At 36.7% G+C, this 26596-nt stretch overlaps 1 protein-coding gene and 1 long non-coding RNA gene across 2 annotated transcripts in view; one reads left to right on the top strand and one right to left on the bottom strand.

Moving 5' to 3' along the window:
• Positions 1-26596, bottom strand: part of magi3b (membrane associated guanylate kinase, WW and PDZ domain containing 3b) — a 161792-nt gene that overhangs the window by 122314 nt on the left and 12882 nt on the right. The window lies entirely within an intron of this gene.
• Positions 9860-11518, top strand: LOC141365711 (uncharacterized). The gene is made up of 2 exons (XR_012370762.1): positions 9860-10851; positions 11339-11518. It is a non-coding gene; the product is annotated as an uncharacterized lncRNA (long non-coding RNA).

The raw sequence follows: 26596 nt of genomic DNA on the forward strand, positions 1-26596 counted from the left end.
CTCTCTCTCTCTCTTTCTTTTTTTCTCTCTGTCTCTCTAATAACTTCATTAATAACTGCTTTAGAATGCTATCAATGGCTCAAGCTTCCATTGGCAGCTTTAAAATGACGTTTTGGAACAAGCAAAAGAGCCGTTGGATGAGACGCGGAAGAAATAGTCCTACTCACAATAGAGATTTAAGTACAAAAACCGAACGAATACCGTTAAATATATCATGTGATCGATGTCTTGAGGTGTGGTAACAGTAGGATAAGCAAAACAACTGACTTATTTTTCAATAATTCAACGGCCTGAATAATAAATAATTTTTAAAATTTTCAATAATTCAACGGCCCGTCATCAATTATTCCTTACTTATACATTTATTGACATAATCAAACATAATCAAATTTAAGTTCATTTATCTAAACAATATATAGTTAAAGTTAAAACTGTTATATGCGAAACATTTGTAAACTAATTCAAAAACTCAATACTACGTTTAATTAAGATTATACACAGTAATTTTAATGAAAACAACATGCAAGACACAGCATGGCAGTGAGCCTCTACTTATATCAACAGGCTTAAAATAGCCTTCAGTGACATCAGCACCTGCACCATGTCAGCCCTGCATGAATTCCTGAAATCTGTGCACCTTTCATCATCAAACAGTAACAACTATACTTGATAGCCTGTTGCGTTTCACAGGAGGGCTTGAGCTCAACTTTAAAAGTCAGACACGTGAGTCAATGCTGTGATCTCTGACACTAGAGACACATTAATGGACGGGCACAGAATGTGTGTGTCATTTTCAGTATTTCCAAACTGCTGTCTCAATTGCACTTTGCTGTATAACGGCTGCCCTGAGAGTGACATCTAAATGGACTAAACACTAACAGGAGATGCAGAGCAACAATTATTTTTGCTGTTTATATTTTCGGTGGCCGAAATTGTATCCCCTGGTGTTTATGCATAATACCACTCATTATAAAAGAAGATATACTTTTCTATTCAGATTCACAAAATTACCATGGTAATTAGTTTCCACCAAAATTCCATTGGTGATGTACTAAACCTCACTCAGCGAAATAAAAAAGCAAACAGTTTGCCTTACAGCTTGAATATGCAGCATCTCTGTTTACCCCATCTTTCTTTAGTATCAGATCGATCTGTTTGCGCATATCGACAGCGAAATAGCAGTTCAGTTCAACCTGTGCTCCTGGGAGCCCGGTAAAAAACCATCAGCAATAAAACCAAAAAGGTCATAAATGTCTAAATGTCTCACTGTGACACGAGGTGTCGTGGTCTGCTGTTGAGACGACTATTTGTTGCAAATGACTCACCCGTGATGGTCAGTCAAGTGAATGAAATGCATTAACAAGCCGGAAAAATCTTAAGCCGCCTGCGGTGGACCAATTTACTTGCCTATTTTAGCGAACCAATCAGCACGTTTACGTTTTTGCATGCCGTCTGTTGGGTCATACAGCTTGATGTTGTTTTTCTCCTCTATACAGATGATTTAATAGTAGCAGGTAGCGACTGCTAGCATAGGATGTTTGACACCTGGATGTTTACAGCGGGAATCGTGGATGACAGTGGGAAAGCGCTTGTAGTTTGCAGCGCAGTAATCAAACTGACACAGTCACTCGATCCGAGTGTGACTTGGAGCATTTAAGCGCTGTTGTATGGAGCTCTAGCATGGGCATTAATTAATTAGCCATGTAATTAAACACAATTCGGTTATTTAGACGTGTTATTGAGAGTATTCGCTTTATCTTTGGTGTAATAGCTACTCATTTTTACTGTAGTTGTGTTTACTATGGCTTGCAGAATCAATGGTAATAACTTTGAGTTAGATAACTGCATTCGTTAAAGGTGGCAAAGAATGCATTGATACAATATGTTACATTGTTCTCTGACACTACATTGAAGGTATATGGGTTTATTAATGCAAAAATTATCCATTGACAGTTTAACATGTCTATTTACAACTCTAGGATTTGTATACAGAATAAATTGGTCATATTATTACCATATTTCAAAGGGTCATGAATAATAATAATAATGAGCTCTGCTCTGATTAGCTGTATCTCAGAGCAGCTCATTTCAGTAGCTCTGTGTGTGTGCAAACAGACCTTATATGTTCAATCAACAATCATTTATTCAGAGATTGGAAATTGACCTTTGAGAGTGGTAAGTTTGTGGTTTTTTTTCAAGGATGGACCTATAAAACGTAACTGTAACGTCAATAGAACTTGGCAGCCTAAATGCTAGCATATAGCATTAATTAGCATATAGCGCTAACTTAGTAGTCACAAATTAATTTAATGTTGGGATGTAGATCGTGACTGTAACATCACAGTTGGTGTTATGTTGAGATTGGCCTGTTTTCCAGCAATTTTTTAAGGGACACTCCACTTTTTTATGCTAAAAAATATGCTAATTTTCCAGCTCGCCTAGAGTCAAACATTTGATTCTTACTATTTTGGAATCCATTCAGCTGATCTCCATGTCTGGCGCTACCACTTTTAGCATAGCTTAGCATAATCCATTGAATCTGATTAGACCATTAGCATCACGCCTAAAAATGACCAAAGAGTTTCGATATTTTTTCTATATAAAACTTGACTCTTCTTTAGTTACATCATGTACTAAAACCGACAGAAAGTTGCAACTTTCTAGACAGATATGGCTAGGGACTATACTCTCATTCTGGCGTAATAATCAGCGATTTTGCTGCCGTAACATGGCTGCAGGAGGCACAATGATATTACGCAGCAGCCGAAAATAGTCCCGTTAGTGTCTTTAATAGCAGGGGACTATTTTCGGGCACTACGTAATATATCATTAATCAATGCAATCATTAAACAACATTAATCAATGCATAATAAACTTGAACAAATAATAAACAGTGCAGTTCACTCAAAAATAAAAATTCTGTCATTATTTATTTACCCTAATATTGTTCTAAACCATAGACTGTAAAAAGATGGATGTAGTGTCGGCGACATCACACGTAGGTTTCTAAACCTAGCCCGGCTCCGCCCACCTACGTGCTTCCGCTTAATTTTCATTTCGCTTCAGTACTTCGTCTGGGACTGCTGTGTAGAGTTTCGTTTTCTCTTGCAAAATCCGCAGGACCAATCAGCGAACAGATGGGGGTGGCTAAGAACGATGACGTTAAGGTCGTGCGTCAGTTTGAGTTGTAGTTCAGTAATGGCAGCGGAGAAAGACGTGAGAAAAGCTATTCGGCCCGTTGTTGCAAAACTGCCGAATATACAGAAGTTAAAGCCGGATAAAGAACCAGGTTTGCTAAGTTTTGTTTGTCTGATTATTCCGACTTGTTGTTTCCGGCCGGTTTCGGCGCATGATATACGTCACCACCACATGTTAGCGATCGCCTATGGCAGATCCTGAGTGACTCTGGGCAGATCCAATAGTTTTAAAATTCAACAGAATACCCTCCTTAACGGAAGTAACGCTTTGCAATGGAGCGTGGCCAGACTCTCTGTACAAATGAAATGAATGTACGAGAGTCTGGTTGGACCAGGCTAATGCGGTGCCTGTCGTCGCCATCTTACCGCGTCACCGCACATCACTTTCTGATATTTGAAAATGGGTAAAAGGCGGGACGTTGTGGCAGTTCACCCATCACTTAAGTGGCCACGCCCTTAATTATGGCTCATTATAAATTAAACAGATGAGTTACAAAAACTTTTCCCAGTTGTCATGAAAGGCGAAATAAGCTATACAGACCAAAAATTATTTTTGTACCAGCCTGTAAACATATTTTTCCAGCTCTAAAGATGGGTATTTTAACATGGAGGTCTATGGGAATTGATTCCCTTTTGGAGCCAGCCTCTAGCGGTCAGTCGATGAATTGCAGTTTAAATCACTTCCGTATTGGCTTCATCGGAAAGATCGGAAGGGTTGCCCTTCGTTCAAAACCTGTATACATTTCTTTGTTCTGCTGAACACAATGGAAGATATTTGTAATCAAGCAGGTGCACCATTGATTTCAATAGTAGATAAACAAAATACTATGAAAGTCAATGGTGCTTGAAAACTGTTTGGTTACAAACATTGCTCAGAATATCTTTTTTTGTGTTCAGCACAACAAAGAAATGTATACAACTCAAGAGTAAGTCAATAATAACAGAGACAGAGACATTCTATGACGTTGCGCCGGTTGTGCGTATTGGCTTTCAGAGATCATGCACCCCGCCTTTAATGTGAGTTAAAGGGATAGTTCACCCAAAAAATTTGATTCTGTCATCAGTTACTCACTCTCATGTTGTTACAAATCTCTATAAATTTCTTTGTTCTGATGAAAACGAAGGAAGATATTTTGAGAAATGTTTGTAACCAAACTGATCGTGGACCCCATTTACTTTGAAAGCTTTCTTTTTTCCTACTATGGAAGTCAATTGAGTCCACAAACGGTTTGGTTACAAACATTTCTCAAAATATCTACCTTTGTGTTCTTCAGAACAAAGAAATTTATAAAGATTTCTAACAACATGCGAGTGAGTAACTGATGACAGAATCAAATTTTTTGGGTGAACTATCCCTTTAACTCACATTAAAGGCGGTGTGCATGATCTCTAAAAGCCAATACGCACAACCCGCACCGTCATAGAATGTCTCTGAACAGGTTCACGCCCACTTTTGGGGGAAATCAGACTAGACCTTCCATTGGCTTCCATTCAAAATAGCCGAACAAAGCAACGTTCGTACACACCCGGCAGGCGTAAATAACTTATGAAATCACTCAGATTAAACATGTTGAGTGATTATCTGTCCACCCTGCCTGCCATAGAGCGCGAAAGATACATTAACATATTTAATTTGGTCTGTATAAAAACATGTCTCTTTCATTCTCCCAGCATCAAATTTGTGTAACAACGCTCCCTATTGGCCAGAGGTGTCTTACCCGGACATTTACTCGTACCTCATCGAGTCAACAGGGAGCAAGTGAATGATTTTACTCCGCATTTGAAAGTTACTTCGTATTTATATATTATGTCTTTATATTTAGAGTAATGAGTGCACTTTTCCGTTGAGTCATACAACTAACTGGCTTAGCGATATTTCCAGCAATCACTGGATGGCGTTGTTACACAAATTTGACGCTGGGAGAATGAAAAGGACATGTTTTTATATTGACCAAATTAAATGTGTTAATGTATCTTTCGCGCTCTATGGCAGGCAGGGTGGACAGATAATTACTCAACATGTTTAATCTAAGTGATTTCATAAGTTATTTACGCCTGCCGGCTGTGTAAAAACGTTGTTTTTTTCCGCTATTTTGAATGGAAGTCAATGGAAGGTCTGTTTTTTCCCCCAAAAAGGGGCGGTGACGAAATTTACAGTCAAGTTCCCGGATGTGCCGGTAGCCGGATGTTGCCATTTGAAATCACTTAAACAAACACGCCCCTAAACCAAGAGAATCTGGACTTTCTTTTGATAGACCAGCCCCACACATACACAACCCAGGCAACAATGTCAGTTAGTAGACACGCCCCTTACTGCTGATTGGTTACAAGTGTGTTTTGAAAAACCATTTTCCAAAGTGTTTTTCGAAAAATCATACAAAGATAACAAAAGTAAATGACGAATAAACAAAACCTCATTGTTAAGTATAACTCACTAAATAAACTCAGATGTTGTAATAAAAGATGTTTTTAAAACCATTCACTTGTATAATGTTAATAAAATGTTTGTTGTTCACTCAGTGTTGCTTGGTTAGCTCGTGGGATGAGGAGAATTCCAGATGCTGTGTCTGTGTGTGCGCTGGGTGAACATCTGAAGTATTTTTAGCCCTTTGCATTATGAATGTCTGACAGGCTCTTTGAATGGCGAACCAGCGACTCAACAGCATACCGTTCCTTTTACCTGTGCATACAAATGCTTTGTGTCTACGGAAGCAATAGATCACACTGTGTGTGTGTGTGTGTAATTGTGTGTGTGTTAGGAATTCCACAAAGCAAAAATCTATTTTCCTGCTTCTTTGAAACATCTTCCTTTCATCTCGGCTAAATCACTCCTTCCATTCCTATAAATTACCACCTGTATTACTCACACAAGTACAAAAAACAATTTAATCACTATAACACATCAAACCCAGTACCATTGCTGTGTTTGTTTGTGTGGGCTGTAGTATGTGTTCGTCAGATTCGTTTAGACTTAACGCTGGAACCCTGTCTACTCCATGTTTCACCTGGTGAGGATATAGTCATAATAGCCTGAATACAAATGTTTATGCATCTCTGTGTCTGGCTGCTATTTGTATGTTGTGTGCGTGTTTGTAAGAGTGTATAGGGGGTTGGATGTCTCTTTTAGGAATGTCTTTAAATCGGAATAAATCCTCTTTTAAGGCACACATGTGGTGTTGCTTGCATCCCATCAAACACAGTAATGCTTCTGGACTTTTCTCGCTTCACTCTCTCTCTCTCTCTCTCTCTCTCTCGCTCCGTTTAGAAGTGTTCCAACTCTATCATACCACACAGATGGTCAACAAGCACTTAAGGAGGAAAGATTATTAGCCATAGCTTGGAGGTGTGTGTGTGCTACCAATGGGTTGCTATGATTGACTAGTCAGTAATCTTCCAAGAACACAGTAGTCAATTTGTTGTGTCAACTAGTCTGCGTACATTTTTAGCTTTTTTGTTTTTACTGTGATGTTTTGAAGGAAAACTACCAAGCCCCTAAGGTGACATTGGAGTAAAAAAATCTAAAGTTTAGTTTTATGTGCTCACGTGAAACTTTCATGTGCAGAATTTTTTAAGAACATAGTAAAATATTGAAAAATGGTGGTGTTTTGTACGGAGCCCCTAAGGGGAGATGGAGCAATAATTAAATAAAGTTTTGTTTCGCGTGCGCACGTGAAACTATCGCGTGCGCACGTGAAACTATCGCGTGCGCACGTGAAACTATCGCGTGCGCACGTGAAACTATCGCGTGCGCACCTGAAACTATCGCGTGCGCACCTGAAACTTTAGCTTGCGCACCTGAAACTATCGCGTGAGCACGTGAAACTATCGCGTGAGCACGTGAAACTATCGCGTGAGCACGTGAAACTATCGAGGGAGCACGTGAAAGTAACGAGTGACCACGTGAAACTATCGAGTGAGCAGGTGAAACTATCGAGTGAGCACGTGAAACTATCTAAACTAAACTTTATTTAAATTTTTGCTCCATGTCCCCTTAGGGGCTCCGTAGAAAACACCACCGTTTTTCTATTATTTACTATGTTCTTACCTCAACTTAGTCAAATTAACATAGCTAAAAAATGAGAACTATACTGTATGGCGGAATAGCACTTAGTTTGCAGCACTTCAGCATCGGGCACAGTAATATTAATGGAAATTTTAGCGAGAGGTGGAGTAGTCAGGAGTGATGATGTTACTGCATGTCGAGGCTGAAGTATTGCAAATTAAGTGCTCTTCCGCCAAACAATATAGTTCTCATTTTTTATCCGCTTAAAAAAATCGTTTTGTGCCACCATACTTACTTGTGTAACTACTCATGTAACAGTCTTTAAATAGGAAAAACATGGAAGTGTTTGGTGGCTTCTAAATTCATCCCTGTTTGGATCCTAAGGAATGAATGGGGCTAGGCTAAATGCTAACACATTCACGACTCGCTGTACAAAGATTAAGTGCACGCATTAAAAAAAGATAGGTATGTATTCATTCGTCTAAATCGAGGTAAGAACATAGTAAAATATTGAAAAACAGTGGTGTTTTCCTTTAAACTTTATATACATAAAGCAGGCTATATATTGGTGCATATATTAAAGTGTATGTTGTGTATAAGGAAATGGGCAGTGCCTACATACACGTGTGTCTATAGCTGGATTTCCAACACACATATTTTATGCGCATTTTAAAGAATGCATCAGCAACAAATGATGGAAACACCAAGTTTTACTTAATTTGCAAATATGTTTTTACGCTCGCTTAAGGTAGTTTTTGTCTTGTGAAAAAGCGTAAATGTGAATAGTGGGAGATGGAAACGCATTTGCAGAATAAATTCGATCTGTATTAGCTGACGTCGTCTTTACCATATATGGGTCTCAAGGTCGTCGTAATGCCCTTGCTGCTAGTGCCTGCATCAAAAATTCAGCATTTCTTCTTCTGTGCACAGCATTCAGTTTGGCAATAGTGAATTTATAACAACCCAAATCGTAACTAAATGCAGTCCTGTCTAAGTCCATTTTCTAAGCGTGCCTTGTTTTATATACTGCTGGTTATTAGGTTAGCCATACCACCGTCATTCACTCGATGGAAACGCATCTTGTTTGTTTTTCATTTTTTGCTAATTTTTAAAAGATTTGCTTCACATTTCGATGTGTGATTGAGTCTTTAGATGTGACCGTCATTGAGATGTGAATAATAATAATAATAAATCCTGTTCAGTTAAACTTTTAAAGGTTACAGGTTACAAGCAGGTTTCATGCATAATAAAGTTGGTGGTGGATAGATAAGAGGTTTTTTGATGCTGTCCATAAAATGGCACATTTAAGGGCACCTTTGTGATGAAGCGGCTTCTGCCCAGCCAGGAGTGACAGATAACAGCTCTCAAGGACATCAGAGCGGCGAGTGATAAGACAGTATTTTATGAAACAATTTCCAAGTTCATGGACAATATTTTGTCGCTGTTCAAAAATAGCTCGTATAGAGGCAATTTAAATGATGAGAATGCATTTTTAAATGTGTTGTGCATCTTCTGGTGTGTAAATAGTCCATGGCATGTAAAAGGTATTGAAGAGCAATAACTAGAAATGGGAGTCCAAAGCAGACGCTGTTGTTGTAGCTCAATCGGTAGAGCATTGTGTTAGTAGTGCAAATGGTCATTATTACAGTTAACTATCCAAAGTGATATGGAACTGTAATGCGGTCAAGAGAGCTGCCTGGAACTTCGTTCGTCGTGCATTTACCATAAAATTATTGCACACCTCAGAACGTTCATCAGCCAATCAGATTCAAGCATTCAACAGACCCGTAGTATAATATTTAGTATTGTTTCATTTTCGTCCAACTTGGGTCTGTTATAAAAAAAAGTGTGATTTATTTTATTGGATTGTAGTTTGTCCAACTCAGATTCACCAAATTAATGAAACTTAAAAGTCTAATAATAACAAAAATAAACAAAATATATGAATTTAACGCAAATTCATTTTAACGGCACTCATTTTATTAACGCGCGATTAACGCAACATGACATTTCTGTTTGACCCACAGCTGGATGAATCGAGACGCAGCAAGTGACCCGCGCTGTCTAGATGAGTCGGAGCTTTTCATAAAAATAAGAACATTAAGCTCTCGTCTAGCGAATCCAATGCTCTAAATGGTCATTAAATATCTAAAATGATCTTTATCTGCACGTTTTCTGTGAGGTGTCCCAAATCCATATAAAGCAAAGATGCGTCTTCTTTCACTTTTTAGTTTAGTTTTTAAAGCATTCAGAAATTATAGAAAATAGACTGCAGGACTTTCTTGACGTTAAAATAATTATTAAGAGAGATAAAGTTCGGGATCTGATTGATGTTAAAAGAGTTATTAAGAGTGACAAGGCTCAAAAGCGATGTCTGACGCAGACGTCTGAAGCGCATGCACACAAACGAGCGAGTGCGTGACCCAGATATATATAGACATCTAACACAAAATTACAGTTTTAAAAATATCTGTTTTGACAAGAATTCACGCAGGTATGACCTATAATCTGTTATATCTGAAGTAAATGTTTGGTTAATTGTTAAGGGAAAGTGTCTGTTGTGTATCATTATATTAAACCCTTCCATTAGCCTACATCTTAAAGTAGTCTGTCTTAATGTCAAAATTAAACAATAAAATAAAAACATATATGTATATATATACACTGTAAAAAATCCAATTAATGAAATGTTGGAAGGGCAAAAATATATAAGTTAAACCAATTTTCTTGTTTGGGCTTAGTTGAGTAGACATATTATTTTAAGTCTAGATAAATCTGTGTTTAAAACATTAAGTGAATGGTTATTTTCAAATTCAGTCAACATTCAGAATGGCTATGCTGACTGAACTAATTAAGACAAATCTGGTCAATATGTGGACTTATGACAGCTATGTTTCCTGACAACAAAATGCTCATAATATTACTGTTATTTGGTAACAAAATGTAATTTTAAGAGTTGTTCAGGCGTGAATGTATGTGCTTTAAGTTTAAATATGCGGTCGGTTAATATAGATAGCGTCTATTTAAAAATGTGCTCGGACACTTTCGGACGGAGATGAGCTCCAGAAGAGCTCCAGAAAATCACAGACACTTAAGCGCTCACACCCCGCCCAGCGCAGCCTCACCTCGGCAAGCCCATCAGAAATCGACTGCTGGCTCTGATATCTCTGTGGCGTTTAAACATGCGATTTAATTCATTTTAATTTCTTATACTTAATAATAAAAGGTTTACCGGTATGTTTTAAATCATATTTTAGGATTGCACTTAAATGATATCGCTGTTGAATGATATTTCATATCTTTCACATTCGTTATAATCGGACTGCGTACTGCCTGCGAATTTGAACTTCAGAGCTGAAGGTGCGAGTGGAGAAATAGTCCCAATATCATAACAATCTTAAAACTTCTAAATATACCCGTGTGTGTACCCGTGTGCGTGCGTGTGTGCGCGCACGCGTCCTCGCGCGTGTGCATGTATGTATGTATGTATGGGCGTGCGTCTGTGTATTTTGAATTTAAAATGTTTTAACTCGGAAGGATCTGGATCACAGGACATTTCATCTGAGATCAATCCGCACGCAACAGCTGGAATCACTTACTGTTTCACACAAGGAAGGACCCAAGTCAGCCGTTTCCTCAAGTTCACGTCAGGTAAGTGTTTGTAATTAAATGTTAATTTTAGAATATATTAATTGGCAAAGACGCAAATACTCGACGTTTTTGTAATTATATTTTTGTAAAGATATATTAGAAGTGTGTTATGTTATGTGACCGAAGTAAAGTGGAGCTATTTTAGTTAAGATAAAAAGCCTGGATATAGGGTTGGTTTACCGGAGTTTAGAACTCGGTCTTTATTATAATTGGGACATTTTTACAAACAAACCTTATATAATACAATACTGGCGTGCATTTTGAGACAAAACAATAGCACTCATATGTTAAGAGATGTCAGTAAGTTATTTTAGTCAGTGAAAAGCCCTGTCCGAGAAAACCGCCCAATAGTGTTTAATTATGTGTGATGATGTCTGAGGGAAATTTGGCCTAACATTAACGTTATTTAGGGAATAAAGTCTTTCACCGTCAAGCTTTATTATATTAAACATGTATTTATGTATGTTTGTGTGTTTATATTCCTCAGAGGGATACATAGCGAGACAGTCTCCGCTTGGACTGGCTGAGGAAAGTCTCCTAAATGGCCCTGGAGATGTTCTGACTGACTTTGGAGGCTTTTTGGACTGTTTTATGCCCTCTATTTTAAGACTTAATTCTGTATGTTCAGTCTGTATGATAAGTGAATAAAAAGCTTTTGTTTTTATGTGACTGAAGTTAATTATTTTGTTTACAACACCAGCATAAATTATTTGATAAATAATTTAAAAATGTTATTAAAAAAATCCCAAATAATAAATATTAATTGAAGTAACACATAAAACATTGAGTGAATACTTAAATTTTAATTGACAGAGTCTTTGCTGTAAGTTTTTAAAGATTCAACTGATTAAAACATTTTAGTTGAATGAACTATAAAGCTAATTGAGCCAACATACTTTTTTATATTTGAGTCAAATTTGGGCCAACTAAAAAACATCAATCCAGGAAACACTTTGGAGACAGAAATTCAGTGAACGTAAAATTTCTGTGGAACTAGTTACTAAAAAATAATTCATTGAGCCAACAATTTATTTTTTACAGTGTATATTGTTTTTGCTCTGCATTAACAGGTATAGTTCTGTCATGCTTTGTCAGATTCCAACAATTGTTTCAATTGTTTTGAAGTTTTTTAATAGAGAATGTTAAAATATAAATGACACATTTTTGAAAATTTGCTCATCCCAACTCAATTTGCCAGAACAGGTCACAAATGATGCAGCAGCAAACAGAAATGGAGAAAGAACAAGGTCTTCTAAAGGCAAAATCATGTATAGACTATAGCTGATGGTTCTGTTGAAAATGTAAACAGGCTGTTGTAGACATGCATTTGCATATAGCATATATTATCCAAATCCATGCTGATTAGAGCATTAAAAACTTGAAAAGTGTTACATTTAGGTAAATTTAGAACAGATAAAAATGTGCGATTAATTTGCGATTAATCGCGAGTTAACTCATGAAATCATGCGATTAATCGATTAAATATTTTTTATTCTATTGACAGCCCTAATATATATATATAATATATATATAATTTTTTTACGTCATTTTCAGGTTTCGGTTTTTAGGCAAGTCCTTCCAGAATTTTTCGGTTTCTGCCCAGAATTTTCATTTCAGTTTATCACTAATAATCAACCCAAACATGATGTTACAGAAGCATTAAAACAAACACTACTTGTAAAGCAAATAAAGTACACTCGGTAAAACTTTAGGTTGTATTTGTTAACGATTAGTCACTGCATGAACTAACAATAAACAACAATTATACGATTAATACTAGTTTATGTTAATTTCGACATTTACAAATACATTTATAAAATCAAGCATTGTAACTGATAACAACAATTAAAAAAACATTATTTTGTGTATTTGGTATAATATAATGTTTCCGCATTTCCGTGATTATTTTCTACATACCGTACATTTTTCTTCCTAAAATGCACAGATTTGAAAAGCTCTGTGTCCCTGATTGTCCAGCTAATCTGTACGTTGTGATTGGTCTGAATACCTCTGACGTCAGCCAGAAATGCGTGTCCTTACCATGTTTGAAAGATTCGTTCACAATGCAATGCTAACAGGAGTTTACTTAGAGGCTGTGAGTCCGAAGCGGGAGGAATTATGATAATGTCGGTCTTTACAACATCACCAATCCCAGGAAGTAAACTGTTGCCTACAATCCATGTGTTTGTTGTAGTCCAAGAAAAGAGATTCATATTGGAGACGATAACTCGCGTCATCGTTTACTTTGGGGTATGAACCTTTTGCATATCGTAAACATGTACTAATACACAATAAAGGAAATGTAAAATTGTGAATCGGACAATAGATGCTCTTTAAAATATGTTGAAAAACTATATTGTTCATTGTTTGTTTATGTTAATGCATTCACTAATGCTTACTTATACAACCTTATTGTAAAGTGTTACAGTAAATTCTTTTAATAATATAATGCTGGAATCTCCGTGCAATTTAATTATCAATGAATGCAAGCTATAGACTAAATGAACACAATAGGTAAATGAAACTGACTACTATATTTATTAACAGGTGTGAGTCATAAACCGTCCTGTTCCTACAATAGCTACAGGAGTGGCTAGAACAAATAAAAAAGCCCCGTTTTATTTGTGTAAATGTCCTAAATATTGCCTGTAATCATATAGTGACTTAGACTAAAATAAATAATCACAGATGATCTGAATAACACTAAAAAGTCTTATTATTACCAACAATGTTATTTTATATACAAGTCCAATCATGGCAGTTCAAAAGTTCATTTGTCAAATCTTTTGAATGTTTTTTTCTTTATGTACTTTCATTTATAACAGCTGCTTGAATGGTCATTGTTCAGCTGAGTTTATCTACAGCCCTGTTCAAACACATCTGAACCAGCAAATCAAAGTCATCCCATGCAGGTGTGTTTGATGAAGGTTGTCGCAAAGCTCTGCAGGACGGCGGCCCTCCAGCACAGGACTGGAGACCCCTGGTGTACAGCATGGCATTTGGATTGTGCAAATACCACAAAACTTTTGGGAACACCATCTGTGAAAAATAGCAACAACTACAGTATATGATGACATACAGCTCCTGTCTCACGTGTGTTTGGGTGGCTTCTGCGTTACAGTTTTGTTCACAATACAGGTCTAACAAACTCACTCTCGAAAAGCATCAAATGATTAATTTTGGGTACAGAATGCAATCGTCACTCTTGCTTATTACCGAACTGTCAATGCAAGCACCTCTTGTGCATTAAAACACAACTGATAACCATATTCTGTCGCCGTGCTAACAAATGTTGAACAAACCTAAACACCTGCAGGGAATGAAACACATGAAGTTGATTATTTTCTTGTTGACACAGGCGGTTTACAGTTATCTCACAACAAAGAGAAAATTCCGAAATGTTTTACATAAGAATTTGTCTTGCCAACTCATTGTCTTCGGATTTATGCAAGTGGAACAAGAGACTCCCTCAAAATACACAGGTTTTAGGAACAGGCCAAGCCGGTTTTCTGTAGCTTGCTACGCACAGATGTAGCCAGAAGTATGCAAAGTTGTCTTGTACACATTCATTCCCAACAAGAAAAATCTTGCCATACCTTTATCATGAACACATGCACACCTATACAGGTTATGTCATACTATAATAGTGTACTGTTAACAAACTACACATGTAAATCTGAATACCTACTGTTGTCTAATGATATGTGCTGGATTGCAGACACATGACCTCCACATTTTGAATTCAGCGAGCATGCATTTACTCACAAAAAAATAAAAAAAACTACAAAATGATAAAAAAGAGATATTAAAATAATAAAAAATTACTCCTGGTAAAGGGAGGTCTTGGTTTCGAACCCACACTGTAAAAAGTGAAAGTTGGATCTACTTAAAAAATTGCAAATTCAACTTTAATGTTCTCACTTTAAAAAAGGTAAAAAAAAACATTTTAAAATTTACTGGAATTGGTAAAACCTACAAAAATTAAGCTTAACAACTTAAATTTACCAATTGAAGTATTTTTTAAGAAAATCCAACATTCACTTTTTACAATGTAGGACAAAAATATGGACATAGTGTCCGTGACGTCACCCATAGGTTTTTTTTATTCGTTCCCCGGCATTGACAAGTTATCTCGTCAATTAAGAGAAAACATTTGCCTTTTTATGGTAATCTGTAATACCGCGATTATCCATTAGATGTCGCTCTTACCCAATTTATAAAAAACGGAAGCCAAAACTTATTTATTAATTTTACACCTCGTGTACGTTTTGATGATAATTCTGAATTTGATCTCTAACTAAATTCCTTTAAAAAAATGCAATTATTTCAGCTTTTTGCTCAATTTTTTTATTTTTGAAGAAAAATACCCATAATTAAGAGTTTATAAACAGAGAAAAATAGATTACGAAGATCTTGAGAGAGTTCTTTGCTTTCACCCATCATGAAGTCTTTCCTGTGTGCCTCCTGGGTAACGAGAAGCCTTTATAGGCCATCAATTAGGACTACAGGTGATATGAATTAGTACTGATAGGGGGCAGGGTTTCTCTCTCAATACTGACAGATTTCAGGTGATCTCCTGGCTTTCTATGCCATTTTGCACCTTGTTCTCTGCATGTGTTCAATACTTATTCCCTGTGTCATTTCATTTTATTTATTATGACTCAACTTGTATACTTAAATGTTCTGATATCTTTGTATGAATTCAATATTTGGCTTGATGGCTACATCTGGTGGAAATTTTCTGTCAATAGCCCAATTAGCCCAATAGCCAAATCCCCTTACTGATAAAAATTGCTGATGTGTCAAATACTTATTTTCCCCGCTGAATATTGAATGGACTGTAAGTGGCTTTGGACAAAAGCATCTGCCAAATGTGTAAAAAAAATTCAACCGCATTGCATTCTGGGATACAGGGCTGTAGGCTGTTTTGGTCATTATACGTAGTAGGTCATCTGGGAAAACGTACATAATGTGCACAATATACATACTGTAGACTGCAGCAAATGGTAGAAAATACATGTATGGTATTCCCAATACAGTCGTTGCGTACGATCACATAACAAGGCACAAATAAAACTCTTGCATTAAACATTTACATCCATTTATGAACACACAAATCCATACACACTACAGGCATGCCCTTAAGCATTCTGAGCAATGTAAAAATAATAGGTATAACAAATCACACATACATTGGCAATAAGAACATGCAATATTAATACCATCTGAATCAAACCATTACCATTCCTGTGGATAATCAGTCAATATTTACAGTGCTAACAAATTTATTAGAGCACCAACCACCCAATGTATGGTTAGTGACCTAAAATAAACGTATTGGTGATTAACTAAATCATTTGTTTATGTTTTAGTCAATACAGCAGTATGTGTAAGCTCTTTAGTCACAGTAGTATTTCTAATGCTTAAATATTAAATGTACTGTTTTATAAAACTTCCCTTTCGTGATGCTGGATGGTCTGTGAGACAAATAAACTAATATGTTAAGCACATTATGACCACAAACTACCCCAAAGTATTCGAAATAACACCATATTCTAGCATATAAAACAAGAACGGACACATCCACACACTAAGCATCGTGAAAACAGCCTCGCATCTTTTCAGCACCACTGGCCTCTGACTCGCCCGGAGGGGACGTAACCCATAGCAACAACCACAATGAGAAGACCACTTGACTTTGGGAGAGATACGATAACCACATACACATACTGTAAACACTCATGAGTGGGTTTTGAAATCCAATATGTCTATAATATAAGCTGTGATTTTGATTAAACGGAAGAATGATAGAGTCAGGGAGAGGAAGAGAGAACGAGCTATATAGGCTGCTACTGCCACTTTGGGTCAGGCGGTAGCATCTGATGGCTCAATGTGAACGCTGACCAATAATAGAAACAGTTTGGCGAGAAACCCAGAGGAAGGAGGGCAAAGGAGAGATAGCACGCAGAAAAAAAATTGGGGAAATAATAAGGTCACACCAGAGCTCCATCTGAAACCAATGGCCCTAGGGTCCATCATTTGCGCTTCCACTGTCCTTCATGTTTTTAGGGTTGGAGGTTGAAGGGAAACGCTACACTTTCTCACCCCCAAAATGAACCGAGGTGACGGGCATCTGGGTAGCTTCATGTTTAAACTATGTACTATAAATAAGGACTCTGAAAGCTTAAAGTACAATTGAAACAGTGGTGACATCACATATGACCTTGCTATTGTCTGTTCTGACAAACATTTCTTTTATAAATACTGAGGGTGCTCATAATGGTTGCTACTTGTCCCAATTAAAAATTGTAAAAAGGTTTATGCACTCCGAAAAATGTTGGGCCGTAAATATTGGACAAAAATGTGGGTTATAAATTACCAACAATGGTAAACAACGCAGCATTTGGGTTAAACTCCAAGCATAGGTTTCTTCATAACAAAACGTGTGTTCTGTCCAATATTAAATATATTTTTATGGTGTGCGATTTTTATTATTTTATCAATTGGGCAACAAACATCATTACACTACACTCTTCAAAGTTTAAAACTGACAAATCTTATTTTTTTTATGTAATATTGCAGTGTTTATTATAAACAATTTATTTGTGTAATTCATTTTACTTTTATTTTGGTTTCAGTCATCTGTACTTTTGTTTGTTGCTTTTAAAGAAAAGAGCTGAGAAAGAAAGCGCGAACGCGGCACGAAGAGGGATAATAGCGCTCTCTATTATACAAAACAAAAGCGCATAAAATAATGTAGCCTAACTTAATTGGTTTCGGAGTTCTGAAATTTTGCCTGGGCGGCTGCCTTTTCATTTTCACTTCGACTGTTCCATTCAAAATCTCGATTCCCAGATTTAAATCAAATTAAATTTGCGTCAAAATGTAAATTAGAAAAAAATCGGGAAATCGCCCAGCCCTAACTTCAATCAAAATCTGAACATGTACTTCTGACTTATTGTGGCGAACATTCTCTGATGACATCAGAGACGGCTTGGATGGGAGCATCCGTTAACTCCGCCCCCTCCACCTGTCAGTCTGCTGCCATTTCTAAATGAAACGCCTAGTTTTCTATAGCCAATCAAAGCACAGTGGAAAACACAAGCCATGCCCACTATTTTCCTTGCGTGATATTCCTTTCACTCTGAAATACGTCACAACACGGAAGTAAAGCCGATCATGACTTCTGGTTCTTAGGGACTTTAAAGGTATATGGCTGAATGTTTACAATTAGTGAAACAATATATAACAGCCAACATATACATTTTTCTTTGAATACAAAACCAAATTTTTAATTTACATTTACAAATTAACTCATTCCCCCCAGCCTTTTTTTTTTTAAAGTTGCCCACCAACATTTATTGTAAGTTTCACAAAATGCCTTTCAGGAAATTTTTCTTCTAAAAATATATAAACATAAATCAAATGAAAGAACAGACCCTCTTCTTTCAAACAAACAATAAACAAACAAACAAAACAGAAAAAAACCATTTCATACTATCTATATTTTTTCTCTGTTTATAAATTATTTTAAAATGGGTATTTTTCTTTCTATCTTTCTTGGCAAAAAAATAAATAATTGCATTTTTGTGAAGAAATTTTGTTAGAGATCAAATTCAGAACGATTATCAAAACTTTAATTTTTAATAATATTTTCTATAATAATTTTAATAATAATTATAATTTTTAATAACAATTTTTTGCTTCAGTTTTTTTTATAAATTGGATAAGTGCGCCATTTAGTGGATAATCGCAGTATTAAAGATAACCATAAAAACTCATCAGGAACGCGTTATTTTTTCATGCAATTGTTTTCTCTTAAGGGGGAAAGAGTTAACATTGTTTAAAATAGGTGACTTAGACCATAAAATTATGATAAAACAGCCAATATGAGCCCAGAATAGATGTGATCTCCTTCAAAACCTCAAACACTGATCTTCTTTTTGAAAATCAAGACAAGGGATAAATACATTGAAGACGCTAAAATATAAAATTGTGATTAATTATGGGATTTAACTTTGTGTCATGCAAATTTTTTGCTTGATTGCGAAGATGCGTTTGAGGCGAATAGCACGTGATTTTGCAGCAATAGTGCCACTCAATTTGTGGCATTCGCATCGCCCCGCGCGACTCACGTCTATTCGCGTTTTGCGTTGACTTTTTATGTAATCTACTCCCGCAAACCATTGTATTTGCGTTTGGTGTGTAGGCCTCAATAATAGTTATATTTGTGTTATTTTATAGTTTACTATATTCTAAATATATATGTATATATATATAGTGAGTATGAATAATTAAGTGGCTTTTAAGGTCATAGTTTAAGTCATAGCACATCTTTCCTCAACAGGCCACACAATTCAAAGTCTATAGCACAAGTTGATTCAAACTAGAAATAGTAATACTGAAGTACATTAATAAAGAAAGCAAAAAAACATTTTTTAAAACAGCTCTGCACTCCTTTTCGCAAGATCACAGCCTTTCTGTTGCACTCCCATGAGTATAACTGCTGAGAGCCCATTCCCGCTAAAAGAGTCCAGCTTTAATGACATACTATGAAACCTGATAGTCCAATCACACATCTGAATCAATCAGAATCAGATCTTAACATCATGACACAAGTCTAACGTCACCTGATGCTCTGCTATAATCTCATTGAATCAAGCCACCAAGAAAAGCACCATCCTTGGCCAATACTGTATTACATGATAAAAGAGATAAGATATGCATCTTTATGTATGTACATAAATTAAAGTACGATTCTAGATCGTTTTTCATACACCTACGTGCCCCCCAAAATAGATCCTACACTTGAAAATTTGGTTTGTATAACAAATTATCATAATATTAACAATAAGTATGCAAGCAAATGATACTAAACCTTTTCTTAAATTTAACTAAGCGCACACAATTTAAAAACCTGAAAGCATTTATATGCTTTGACTTAATATATCTTCTTTTTAATAGCAGCTTAAGTGCCTAAATTCTTATTAGGATTTATTGTGTGGAGAAGAAACCCGCATCTACATCCTTAAATATAAATGGCTGCATAATAAGGGCCACAAATTGACTGTATCTTTAGCATGCTGTCCACCTATAAACAGTGCATTAACAGACACTGATGAAAAGAGATTAACCTTTGTGCTTACTCGTGCTTATATTTTCATCTGTTACAGCCATATCTAATGATGCAGGTTCATTATGCAGATCTTATACCATTGGTAATTGCCAAATACCCCATTGTATTTTGGGGACAGGTTACATCATGTTACCTTTTAAGATACATTTTTACAGTTCCCTTTGAGGGAACTCGCGCTGCGTCACTCCGGTGACACTTTGGGGACGCCTCCAGGGGTAAGTGTGTCTGAATGTGTATATCAAATTCAACCAATGGTGAGGCTTAACGACAAAGACAGGGTGACACGAGAGCTAGGAAGTATATCGCTATCTGAAATATTGCCAAAGACGGTGTTACAAGGACGCAGGAAGTATGGCAAGGGAGACGCAGCGTCTCGTTCCCTTCTCAGGGAACAACAGTTACATACGTAACCCGAGACGTTTTATGTGTCAAACACAACTGTGCAAAAAGCATTTTGGTATGAATCAACATTCGCATACAGAAGATATAAGCATTTAAAGCGAACAGTTTAGCACGTGTGCTAAAAAGTCTAGAAATTATCCTACAGTACACGTGGAATAATATGGATTTTTTCTATCTAAAAAACTTCTTGCATAAAATAGATTCACATGGATGTATATTTTCAAAAACTTCCCAGTGCCTTGAACCCCCCGGATTCACAAACATTTTGAAGGATTTCTAGGACCCATGGGAACCCGGCTAGTATGGTTTGGTGTTGAACCCAAAAGGAAAAACACAAAGCTATGTTTTCAGAAAACTGAAGCATAAGTCATATTGACTACTTTTAACTCCCCCCGCCACTCACAAGTTATCTCGTCAATTAAGAGAAAACATTTGCCTGAAAAAAAGTGTTCCTGATGAGTTTTTATGGTAATCTGTAACCGCGATGATTTACTATATGCCGCTCTTACCCAATTTATAAAAAAACGGAAGCAAAAAATTCTTTATAAATTTTAAACTCTGTGTATGTTTTGATAATCATTATAAATCTGATCTCTAACAAAATTCCTTTACAAAAATGCAATTATTTTTAGCTTTTTGCTAAATATTTTGTATTTTTAAAGAAAAATACACATATTTAAGAGAAACAGAAAAAAAAATAAAGATAGGATGAAACGTTTTTTCCCATTTTGTTTTGTTTGTTTGTTTATTGTTTGATTGAAAGCAGAGGGTATGTTCTTTTATTTTACATATTTGTATTTTTACATATTTTTAGAAGAAAATCTACCTAAAAGGCATTTTGAGAAACTTATGAAAATCACAAAAAAACACTGGCTGGCAACTTTTCAAAAAAAAAGGCTGGCGGGGAATGAGTTAAAGGAATAGTTCACCCAAAAATGAAAATGATGTCATCATTTACTCACTCTCATGTTGTTACAAACTTGTATACATTCCTTTGTTCTGATGAATACAAAGGAAGATATTTTGAGGAACTTTTTAACTTAACCGATCAGAAGCCCTATTGACTTACATTGTATTCTTTTTTCCTACAATGTAAGTCAATGGGGCTTCTCATCGGTTGAACATTAAACATGCTGAACATTTTAATGGGAACAGAGCTCTTGCAATGTGTAGTGTTATTTTTTTTTCGTTCTGCCTGTGAGGTGTGTTTGAAACTCATCGATACGATGAAGTATGTGATCTAGCAACAAATACTTCTCGCATTGCTCATCTTTCATTCAGGTCTGACTTGTTTGAAGATGGATTGTAGACATTCTTGATCAGTGTATGAAACTACAGTTGCAGGGCGTGAAACCCCTTGTAAATCCAAATCTTGTCTATAGTTGTATTGTCAGGGAAGCTAAATATTTTACTGAGCGGGTCATCAGTAAGGGGGTGTGTATACCAAGGCGGTTACGCCTTTCAATTGTTGCCAATGGACCGCGGTGCTTTTCAAAAACGCCATGTTTGGGTGAAACGCTAAGTTCGTCAATGTCACTCAGCTGTCCAATCACAGCGCAGGAGGGGCGGGACAAACACCACAATAACCAACCGGTGCATCGTACAACGACTGATAAACAGAACAGAAGTCTCATAGCAACCAAAGCGCCCAGCTGAAGAAATGCTGGCACGCACCCACAGTTGGCATCTGCCTGGCTTTTTCAGCTGCGTTTAACACTTTGGTGTACACGCCCCCTTAGTTATCTCTGTTCTGATTTCTTTATTAGGAGATGTTTAGATAAAGCATTGTCATCATTAAAAAATCAGCTAGATTGAATGCAATGTAATGAATGTTCACATGCATCGCAGGTCATCCTGTGTTGAGACATGACAGACTGCAATTTTGATGAGTCTAAAACGCCATCTGTCTGGTGTCTCAAGCGACCGCTTGTGATTGGATTTTGTCGAGATTTAAGGTGAGACTATCTGATTTCCTGCACAAATCACATTACATCAGCATGCCGCTGCATTTTGACACCAGGCATACTGAAGATGCTCAGTGACGTCTTGTGCAGCTGTGTGATTTTTCTTGGAAAGACATTACTTGGCTTCGGTTGGTGCATATATTTCAGTACTTTAATACAAAATCTTTACACAGGCTTCCCATAGAATAAAAAAAAAACTTTATACCAGAATTAGTTTTTAGACAGCTGGTCCATTGGTCGGACAAACAAATAATTTTTGCATAAATTTAACCCAGTGGTTCATGATTATCAAATTTTTTGTCATGCCCTTCGCGCCCCCAAACAAAATTCATGACATAAAACTATTTCAAACTTACAATTTGAATTGATCAAAACATATTAAATTGCACAAAGGCAATACACAAATAGGTTTAATGACCCCTAAATTTATGATAAATTAATGTATTTTATAATATTGTCATAAAACTGGGGCACCGTGGCACCATATCGTTCCCACCCCCAGTTTGAGAACCGTTGCCAAGTCAGTCTGGCAAGGATGCTTGAAAAAATAGTCAAATAGTCAAAGATCTGTCAGATGCATCAGGAATAATTTTATATTCACGTTATTGTTTATTGAATTAAAATGAAATGTCATCAAAGTTCCTAACAATTTCCACTTCTAATATTGTACTTGCTGTTAAGATAACCAGGTGTAAACTGGGTTACAGTAACCAACAAGCTTTGAGTAAAGCGCTGATCTATTAAAATCCATTAGAGTTTATACTAAAAGTATCTGATGGAGACCGCATATCTTTTCATACTGTAGAAAGTTGTAATATTAGCACAAATGCTGCTGTATAGTTTCATCAGCAACATAATATAAGTCGTATAAAAGTGCTGTAGCTTCTGCACTAATGGTCTATGGCTAGAGCAAACGTCCATAAACTGAATTGATTATTAAGATGCATACAGAACAACAGCGTAATGCACCATTTATCACAACATAAGGGCATTTTTTGCTGAGGTCTGTAATTGTTTGGGAAGATATTAAGTATGCTTTGACTGAACGCCAACGGATCGTATGGATCTCGGCCGCAGTCAGCCGTGTCTAAATGAAGACAAGGTCACGCAGACATGCTTCTAGACAAACCTTAGCCTCAGAGGAGGTCCAGGTGCTCCGCAGCAACATGATTTTACAAAAATAAAAAGCAATGCATGCAGGAAAAGATAAACAACTTTACAGTATTTAACTGTATGATTGACTTAAAACAGTCAACTCTGAGATGTTACTGTGTTTCAAGTGGTTACCATTAGGGCTGTGTATTAGCAAGAATCTTGCTGTATGATACGTATGACAGGGGTTCTGGTGTGATGTGTTACAATATTTTGCGGTGCTGTAAAGCACGACAATATACTGGGGTATTTCCTAATATAATAGGATATAATTTTAGGAAAACTGTCATTGAGAACACACCACCATATGCAAACCTTAGCAAAAAAAATTGTGGCACGCCCCTATGCTACCACTTTCTGTTACTGTTTAAATTCAGAGATAAGAAAAATGTGATCTGGAGATAAATGTCAGTATTTGATAAATATCTCAGTGTTTTCTTTTAAGTGGAATAAATGTTTACATGCAAGTCAAAGCCTCATATAGGGTTGCAAATGGGTGGGAAGTTTCCGGTAAATTTCTGGAAACTTTCCATAGTAACTTAATCTCTGGAATTTTGGAAATATTCCAAATTGGAAAATTAATCACAAATTATGGGAATTATTTGGAAATTTAGGGCAATTTATATAACTGTACAATAAATGTTGTTATTATGTTTATCAAGCCTGAATTTATTTGATCAAAAATACTCCAGAAATCATACTAATGAATTCTGGAGGATTTTTGATCAAATTAGTGCAGGCTTGATGAGTGTAGATAGCAGTTTTTTTTTTAAATGTGTATTACCTTTCTTGGTACGTTTTTTAATTATCTCAGTCCCCTAAGGCAGGGGTTTTCAAACTGGGGGGCGGGGCCCCCAGGGGGGCCGCGAGATGGTGCCAGGGGGGCCCCAGTTTTATGACATTTTATAAAATACATTAATTTATCATGAATTCTGTGTAATTAAACATAAAAAAATAAGGCTACTAACCAAAAGCACTACTTTTTTGTATAATTAATGTGTTTTAGTAAAATGTTGAGTTTAGAACAGTTTTTTGTCACAAATTTTCTTTGGGGGGCCGCGAAGGAATGCACCATACACAAGGGGGGCCGCACGCTGAAAAAGTTTGGGAACCACTGCCCTAAGGCGGCGTGGGTGCACACCAAAGCTTTTACACCCGAAGCTGGCGTATGTTTTTCAAAAAAAAACAGCAGCTAGCGTTTTTTGTGCGCGCTGAAAGCCGGAGTGCGTTGGTTTTTCCACGCTCAGCCCTGAGCGGAGAGAGTTGAAAAATTTTTAACTTTGGGTGAAAAGTTTAGCTCGTCAATGTCAGTTCTCATACGGCAATCCAATCACAGTGGAGGAGGGGCGGGACAAATAGCACAACAACCAACCGCCGCATCGTCCAACGGCTGATAAAGTTTCAACGGCTCCAGGCATTTCAGCAGCGTTTAAAAGCTTTGGTGTGCACGCCCCCTAAATGTTATTTCAGTCAGTGTTATTTCACACTTGCTTACACAATGCACAATGAGGTTTTAAACAAACTTATGTAATTTACATGAATACATGCAAAGATGGACATTTTGAATTCAAATTCTCTGTTTATTCCTATTAATTCCCACATTCCCATTGAAGTTGAACTTTAATAAAACACTGTGGGGCGGTTTACCATACAGGGCTTATAGTCCCAAACTAAAATGCATGTTTGAGCTGCATGCCTTAATTTATAAACACCTTGTACTGACATATCTTAAAGGGACATTCCCCTTTTTTAAAAAATATACTCATTTTCCAGCTCCACAGGAGTTAAACATTTGATTTTTACTGTTTTGGAATCCATTCAGCTAATCTCCGGGTCTGGTGGTACCACTTTTAGCATAGTTTAGCACAATCCATTGAATCTGATTAGACCATTAGCATCACGCTAAAAAATAACCAAAGAGTTTCGATATTTTTCCTAAACTTGGGTACTAAGACCGACAGAAAATTAAAAGTTGTGATTTTCTAGGCGGATATGGCTAGGAACTATACTCTCATTCTGGTGTAATAATCAAGAACTTTGCTGCTGTAACATGGCTGCAGGAGGCGCAATGATATTACACACTGCCCGAAAATAGTCCGCTGCCATTGAAAGTAACCAAGGGGACTATTTTCGGCTGCGGCGTAATATCATTGGGCCTCCTGACAGCTTAAGCCCTAGTCTTGGATTAATCTAAACCTTGTCCGCGAAACAGTTGTTTGAAAATATAAAGCTGCACAACAAGCAGGTTGGAAAGCTTACGTCTGACCTCAATGTACTGGTAGAGCTTCTGTTGAAAAAAATATAGACCGTTTTGTCTCATCACACTAGGAAAAAATAACAAAATATTACCAAAACTTAACATAATGCCAAGCTCTACCAATTAATTTGCAATTGTCTAACCTTTATATACTATGTTATCAAGCACATTCATAAGCATAGTGAGATACCATCTGTTTACAGCATAAATAATAACTTAAATCCTAAATTTGTTGTGTATGTGCTTTGATTTTGTCAAACAGAAAAATATGCAACCCTGTATACAAGAAGATGGTCCCTGTAGTGTACTGTAGTTTTATTACCATCAGTCTATCAGTCCTTTACTGGCGCTTTGTGACCCACGTGTGTCCTGTGACCTCTGCTGCCCTTCCACATCATTTCAGTCTTGTCGTACTTACGGTCACGCTGGATTACTGCAGGCAAGCAGAAATCCATGTCCTCATGGGGACGTCTGCATGGGGAGCTTACATAATACTCCATAATCCCTAGATAGTCCATAATGTGTGTGAGAGAAAAACAGGAAAAGAGAAAAACGTATGTCAGGGGGACAAGAATCCACCCACACCGAACCATCCATCTGTTTGAGCTTCAATGCCATACTTTAAAAACTAAAATATTTTTGAATGTAAAAACACTTTATACCATTTACGCATAGATGCTTTTATCTAAAACTACTTGTGCATTTTATCACCCTGTGCATTCCGTAGGGATCGAATCCATGACCTCTACATTGCTAACGCAACTGAGCTACAACAACACTCATCAATGTGCATTTCTGACTGGTGTCGCTACGCTAGTGGCACACAACTTCACA

This window comes from Misgurnus anguillicaudatus, chromosome 8 (assembly GCF_027580225.2).
Source record: "Misgurnus anguillicaudatus chromosome 8, ASM2758022v2, whole genome shotgun sequence".
Classification (NCBI taxonomy): Eukaryota; Metazoa; Chordata; class Actinopteri; order Cypriniformes; family Cobitidae; genus Misgurnus; species Misgurnus anguillicaudatus.